This window comes from Erpetoichthys calabaricus, chromosome 1, assembly GCF_900747795.2.
Source record: "Erpetoichthys calabaricus chromosome 1, fErpCal1.3, whole genome shotgun sequence".
Taxonomy (NCBI): domain Eukaryota; kingdom Metazoa; phylum Chordata; class Cladistia; order Polypteriformes; family Polypteridae; genus Erpetoichthys; species Erpetoichthys calabaricus.
In genome coordinates this window covers 91,728,717-91,736,942 of record NC_041394.2, presented here as the reverse complement: position 1 = coordinate 91,736,942, position 8,226 = coordinate 91,728,717, and the positions used below count along the sequence as shown (strand labels likewise).

The 8,226-nt window shown below is 38.1% G+C and overlaps 1 protein-coding gene across 4 annotated transcripts in view; it reads left to right on the top strand.

The window, feature by feature from the left end:
• The window catches only part of nsd3 (nuclear receptor binding SET domain protein 3), a 152,689-nt gene that overhangs the window by 63,666 nt on the left and 80,797 nt on the right, over positions 1-8,226 (top strand). The window lies entirely within an intron of this gene.

Sequence of the window (8,226 nt, the reverse complement as noted above, 5' to 3'; positions counted from 1 at the left end):
CCGGGGTTTGTTTCCTGCCTTGTGCCCTGTGTTGGCAGGGATTGGCTCATGTATTTAGGATATAGCGGGTTGGATAATGGATGGATGGACATTTGTATGCATAGCCCCATTTGCCCGTTTTCGTTTTTTTTCATTCTTCAGTAATATTTAAGCAAACCTGGAGCTTGTCAGTTCAAATCCTGGTACTGACACCACTGTGTGACCCTGAGGAAGTCACTTCACCTGCCTGTGCTGCAAAAAAACAAAGTAATGTAACAAATTGTACCTCAGATGTTGCAAGTTGCTGGAATAAAGGCATAAGTCAAATAGATAAATATGTATTATACACATAGGAACTATTCATTTATTTTCAGTTGCATCGGCATTCACAGGCATTACTAATCATTCTGTAAGTATCCCTTAATAGACCTTACTAATCAACTATCATTACAAAATCCAACGTGGTTTGTGCCCTTCAGAATGAAAACAGTTAGCATTTACCTTACGCAATTCCGTCACATACTGGTCTATTGTTTCTCCGCTTTTCTGGAAATATGTAAAAAAACTTGTGCCGCTGAAACGTCACATTGCGCTTTGGGTTGCAATACGTTTCGAATTTTTCAACTATTTTGTTCAATTTCATATTGTCTCCATCTTCTTCAAACTGAAAATTGTTATACACCTCTAGCGCCTCTTCACCAATTACATGTAGAAGCATAGACGCTTTCATTTTTTCACTTTTCCTATCTGCTTCAATCGCAGCAAGATACAACTCGAATCTCTGTTTAAATCTTTTCCAATTTTCAGCTACATTTCCCTTTAACTGGAGATTTGGTGGGGGCTGTAATCCTAACATATTTGTTTTTCTCTTTTGCTAGAACGTCTTAGCGCTTTCTGATCACGTTTTCGGGTTACTAACAGACACGCGACTCGTTCAAAAGCTGAACCTCTTCTTCACATTCCTCTTCCAATCCGCCACTTCTGACACCATGTAGTGATCTTGTTAGGTTCGTAGTTTAATCAATACACACGATTGAAAGATATAATAACTTTTTAATAGACAGACTTGAGACATTTACTGTACAAGTTACTAATCGTTCTTTAGTTCACGCCCATTCTCCTACTTGCATCGGCATTCACAGGCATTACTAATCATTCTGTAAGTATCCCTTAATAGACCTTACTAATCAACTATCATTACAAAATCCAACGTGGTTTGTGCCCTTCAGAATGAAAACAGTTAGCATTTTACCTTTTTAATAAAAGGCGAGCTTTTAAGCCTGAGAAATTCACCCCGTAAATGCACACATTTAATTGAACATGTGTTAATATGCATGCTTACACAGTATTAAAAGACACTCAAAATTAACGTCATTTACCTTTGTTCTTGCGTTTGATAAAAGGCGAGCTTTTAAACCTGAGAAATCACCCCGTAAATGCACACGTTTAATTGCACATGTTTTAATATGTATGCTTACATAGTATTAAAAGACACTCAAAAATTAACGTCATTTACCTTCGTTCCCCGCGTTTGACTCATGCTGTAATCTCTTCCTTGTTTTTAGTTCAAGTGATTACGTAGGAGGTGTGATGACGCGATACGTGACTCCGCCTCCTCCATTAGAGTATATGGACAAAAAACAGGTTCCAGTTATGACCATTACACGTAGAATTTCGAAATGAAACCTGTCTAACTTTTGTAAGTAAGCTGTAAGGAATGAGCCTGCCAAATTTCAGCCTTCCACCTACACGGGAAGTTGGAGAATTAGTGATGAGTCAATCAGTCAGTCAGTCAGTCAGTGAGGGCTTTGCCTTTTATTAATTAGTATAGATATATATACATACACATACATATATATATTCATATATATATATATACATACACATATATATATATATATATATATATATATACATACATACACTTATATATATGCTAGCAAAATACCCGCACTTCGCAGCGGAGAAGTAGTGTGTTAAAGAGGTTATGAAAAAAAAAAAAAGGAAACATTTTAAAAATAACGTAACATGATTGTCAATGTAATTGTGTTGTCATTGCTATGAGTGTTGCTGTCTTTTATATATATAATATACACACACACACACACACACATACACATATATATACATATACATATATATATATATATATATATATATATATATACATATCTACATATACACATATCTACATATACATACGTATATACACATATACACATCCACATAAACATATATATACATATACAAATTTACATATCTACATATATATATATATATATATATATATATATATATATATATATATATATATATATATAGACATACATATATACATACATACATTCACATATATATATATATATATATATATATATATATATATATATATATATATAAATATACTGTATATATACATATGTACTTATTGGCTCCTGTATTTAGGATATAGCAGGTTGGATAATGGACAGATGGACATCTGTATGCATAGCCGTATTTGCCCGTTTTCGTTTTTTTTCTTTGTTCAGTAATATTTCAGTAAACCCGGAGCTTGTCAGTTCAAATCCTGGTACTGACACCACTGTGTGACCCTGAGGAAGTCACTTCACCTGCCTGTGCTGCAAAAAACAAAAGTAATGTAACAAATTATACCTCAGATGTTGTAAGTTGGTGGAATAAAGGCATAAGTAAAATAGAAAAATATGTATTATACACATAGGAACTATTCATTTATTTTCAGTTAAGTCATCTGCAGCAAACTTTTATAAATGAGGGTTTCTGATTTTTAGGTAGTGCAAACTGTTTCTTCTTCATTGACGTTTTCTCTTGGAGAGCTTTTTTCATTTCATTGAAAATGAAAGCAGCAGCTGCCAAAATATGTAGCTTTCTTATTAATTTTTGAACATTGTGTAAAATAAATGTATAAAGTAACATAAAAGGTTTAAATACTGGTTATCGTTTTACACTAAAATATTACTAAAGAGATACAAAAAAAGTAAAATGGATATGTTCTTTTTCTTTAAGGAGATTAAATATTACTGAAAAAAGAAAAAAAAAATTAAACAGCCAAATGGGGCTATGCATACGAACTTAAAAGGTTTAAATAAAACAGAAATATATATTTTATTTTTACTTGCTTAACTTGTGGAGGGTGTATCCTGTAGCAAAGCCATAACTTTTTTCGTGAAAGCCCGTTTCAGTCAATAAGTCTTAAAAACAGGTGTAAAGATATTGACAATAAGCTACGCAAACCCAGGAAGACATGGAATCGTTTAAATCAAGTATCATTACATCTTCCTTTCTTAAAGAGAAGTAAGGCAGTACTTATAAGCTTACATTTTTATATATAGACATACATATATATATATATATAATATATATATATATATATATATATATATATATATATATATCCGAAGCCGTGCAAGCACACTCTTGAGAATGCAACGTATAGTTGTACAGAAGAAAAGCAATCTTGCCTCAAATGAATGGCAACCTTTTGTAGGTCTATGAACTTAATTTAAACTTTAGGTTTACACGGTGCTTTCTTTCTGAAGTACCTGCACTCATGAATATGTCTGTATGTGTCAGTCGGTCAAATCCACGTGCTTCGCACCGGCGAAGTACCGCTTTTAAATTTTTATTAAGAAGAAAATAAAACGTTTTTAAATTGAGGGAAAATATACTAATAACAGTTTGTTAAGGATCTGTTTTTTTGTGAAGCTGCCTTTACTCGAGTGATCACTTCGACCTGACTTGGTGGCCAAGTATAAGCGTTACCTGGTAGGTAACCACCCATACAATCAGATTGTGAATCAGACTACGAATGCCGTGAATGTAATTACACACTCGCTGCACTTGCTTACGGTAATCGAACGTCGGACGTCAGCGCTAGAGGGGCTTAGCAGCGGTGAAGTATTGCTTTTAAATTTTAATTAAGAACAAAAGAAAACCTCAGAGGTTCGATTCCCGAAAAGGAGTGAAGTGAGTGTCCGGTTACCTACCAGGTAAAGCTTATGGTTGGACAGCAAGTGACGTAACATCAGCCACGGTGCCTTCAGTTGTGAGAAGCAGATCATAGAATGATTGAAAATAGTTTTGCATTTACCTTTTTAGTAAAAGGCGAGCTTTTAAGCCTGAGAAATCACCCTGTAAATGCACACGTTTAATTGCACATGTGTTAATATGTATGGTTACACAGTATTAAAAGACAGTGAACAACGTCAGTTACCTTTGTTCCCGCGTTTGATAAAAGGCGAGCTTTTAAGCCTGAGAAATCTCCCCGTAAATGCACACGTTTAATTGCACATGTGTTAATATGTATGCTTACACAGTATTAAAAGACAGTCAAAAATTAATGTCATTTACCTTCGTTCCCGCGTTTGACTCGTGGTGTAAATCTCTTCCTTGTTTTTAGTTCACGTGATTACGTAGGAGGCGTGATGACGCGATATGTGACTCCGCCTCCTCCATTAGAGTATATGGACAAAAAATATGTTCCAGTTATGACTATTACACGTAGAATTTTGAAATGAAACCTGCCTAACTTTTGTAAGTAAGCTGTAAGGAATGAGCCTGCCAAATTTCAGCCTTCCACCTACACGGGAAGTTCGAGAATTAGTGATGAGTCAGTCAGTCAGTGAGTCAGTGAGGGCTTTGCCTTTTATTATGTATAGATTGAACCTTAGAATGCACAGCGTAATTGTAAACTAAAAGTAAAAACATTGAATAACACTGAGAAAACCTTGAACAACAGAGAAAACTAACACTGCAATGGTTTGCGCTATAGCGCTACCAACTGCTGGCTAAAACACTTTTTTTTTTTTTTTTTTTAAATGAGTTTTAGCACAGGGAAAAAAATGAACATTTGAAAAAATCCGTAATTTAATAAACCACCAAGAAAAGTAACATTGCAACAATGCACGCTACGAACCGATAGCTGTAAGCAGAAGTGAAAACAAAATCAAGCCCAGTGCATTCTTTAACTGCCTTCCTACCTTATGCGTTCATCTCTCTCTTTCGTGCTGCCAGTGTGTGGGTCTCTCTCTCGCGCTGCCTGTGTGTGCGCGCGTCTCTCTCTCTCGCGTTGCCTGTGTGTGTGCGCGTCTCTCTCTCTCCCGCTGCCTGTGTGTGTTCGCGTCTCTCTCTCTCTCTCGCGCTGCCTGTGTGTGTGCGCTTCTCTCTCTCTCGTTCTGCCTGTGTTTGTGTGTCCACCTCTTTCTCTCTCGCGCTGCTGTGTGTGTGCGCGTCTCTCTCTCTCTCACGCGCACTGCCTGTGTGTGTGCACTCTCTCGCGCTCTCTCTCTCTTGCTCGCTGCACAGGAATTGCACAGGGAGAGACTGAACATGTACAGACCGAAAGGGAAACTGGCTTGTTCATATACCGAGTGTGTGGTCGTGAACCGAGGCAAAAGTTTGGCGAACGTTTTGGTCGTAAACTGATTTGTACGTGTACAGAGACGTTCGTGAACCGAGGTTCCACTGTATGCATGTATGTATGTATGTATGTATGTATGTATGTATATACAGTACTGTGCAAAAGTTTTAGGCAGGTGTGATAAAATGCTGTAAGCAAAGAATGCTTTCAGATATATAAATTACGATTGTTTATTGTTATCAATTTACAAAATGCAAAGTGAGCGAACAAAAGAAAAATCTAAATCAAATCAATATTCGGTGTTACTACTTTTTGCCTTCAAACCAGCATCAATTCTTATAGGTACACTTGCACAAAGTCAGGGATTTTGTAGGATTAAAGTCAGGTGTATGATCAACCAATTATATCAAACAGGTGCTAATTATCAACAGTGTCACACGTAGGTTGAAACACAGTCATTAGCTGAAACAGAAACAACTGTGTAGGAGGCTTAAAACTGGGTGAGGAACAACCAAACTCTGCTACCAAGGTGAGGTTGTGGAAGACAGTTTAATGTCATGGCAAGATTGAGCACAGCAACAAGACACAAGGTAGTTATACTGCATCAGCAAGGTCTCTCCCAGACAAAGATTTCAAAGCAGACTGGGGTTTCAAGATGTGCCGTTCAAGCTCTTTTGAAGAAGCACAAAGAAACGGGCAATGTTGTGGATCGTAGACGCAGTGGTGGGCCAAGGAAACTTAGTGCAGCAGATGAAAGACACATCAAGCTTATTACCCTTCGAAATCGGAAGATGTCCAGCAGTGCCATCAGCTCAGAACTGGCAGAAACCAGTGGGACCCAGGTACACCCATCTACTGTCCGGAGAAGTCTGGCCAGAAGTGGTCTTCATGGAAGAGTTGAGGCCAAAAAGCCATACCTCCGATATGGAAACAAGGCCAAGCGGCTCAAGTGTGCACGAAAACATAGGAACTGGGGTGCAGAAAAATGGCAGCAGGTGCTCTGGACTGATGAGTCAAAATTTGAAGTCATATTTGGCTGTAGCAGAAGGCAGTTTGTTCGTCGAAGGGCAGGAGAGCGGTACAATAATGAGTGACTGCAAGCAACAGTGAAGCATGGTGGAGGTTCCTTGAACGTTTGGGGCTGCATTTCTGCAAATGGAGTTGGAGATTTGGTCAGGATTAATGGTGTTCTCAATGCTGAGAAATATAGGCAGATACTTATCCATCATGCAATACCATCAGGGAGGCGTATGATTGGCCTCAAGTTTATTCTGCAGCAGGACAACGACCCCAAACATACAGCCAAAGTCATTAAGAACTATCTTCAGCGTAAAGATGAATAAGAAGTCCTGGAAGTGATGGTATGGCCCCCACAGAGCCCTGATCTCAACATCATCGAATGTGTCTGGGATTACATGAAGAGACAGAAGGATGTGAGGAAGCCTACATGTACAGAAGATCTGTGGTTAGTTCTCTTAAGATGTTTGGAACAACCTACCAGCCGAGTTCCTTCAAAAACTGTGTGCAAGTGTACCTAGAAGAATTGATGCTGTTTCGAAGGCAAAGGGTAGTCACACCAAATATTGATTTGATTTAGATTTCTCTTTTGTTCATTCATTGCATTTTGTTGATCGATGAAAATAAATGATTAACACTTCCATTTTTGAAAGCATTCTTTGTTTACAGCATTTTTTCACACCTGCCTAAAACTTTTACATATATATATATACAGTAATCCCTCGCTATATCGCGCTTCGCCTTTCGCGGCTTCACTCCAACGCGGATTTTATATATAAGCATATTTAAATATATATCGCGGATTTTTCGCTGCTTCACGGGTTTCTGCGGACAATGGGTCTTTTAATTTCTGGTACATGCTTCCTCAGTTGGTTTGCCCAGTTGATTTCATACAAGGGACGCTATTGGCAGATGGCTGAGAAGCTACCCAACTTACTTTTCTTTCTCTCTCTTGCGCTGACTATCTGTGATCCTGACGTAGGGGGTGTGAGCAGGGGGGCTGTTCGCACACCTAGACGATACAGACGCTCGTCTAAAAATGCTGAAAGATTATCTTCACGTTGCTACCTTCTGTGTGCAGCTTTTAAATATGCTGCACGGTGCTTCGCATACTTAAAAGCTCAAAGGGCACGTATTGATTTTTTTATCTGTCTCTCTCTATCTCTCTCTAACTCTCTCTCTCTCCTCTCTCTCTGCTCCTGACGGAGGGGGTTGTGAGCTGCCGCCTTCAACAGCTTTGTGCCGCGGTGCTTCGCATACTTACAAGCCAAACAGCCCTATTGAATTGTTTGCTCCTTTGAAGAGGAAGATATGTTTGCATTCTTTTAATTGTGAGACTGAACTGTCATCTCTGTCTTGTCATGGAGCACAGTTTAAACTTTTGAAAAAGAGACAAATGTTTGTTTGCAAGTGTTTGAATAACGTTCCTGTCTCTCTACAACCTCCTGTGTTTCTGCGCAAATCTGTGACCCAAGCATGACAATATAAAAACTAACCATATAAACATATGGTTTCTACTTCGCGGATTTTCTTATTTCGCGGGTGGCTCTGGAACGCAACCCCCACGATGGAGGAGGGATTACTGTATGTATGTATGAATGTATGTATATGTGCTTCACACTCCACACATCTTTTGCTTGTTCAACAGCTATAAATCATTAATTTCTGTAATAAATAGGAACAAGTACACAGTCATTGTTGTCCACTACAGCCTCACATGCTCTGTTTATATTACATGTACATCACACTTGCAGCTAATTGTCAGTTCTAAAGCACTTATTATTAGGTGACTGCTGATGAGTGGCTTAGTTGGTATTTGTAAAATCAAACTAAGATGTTTTTTGTATTTGCCC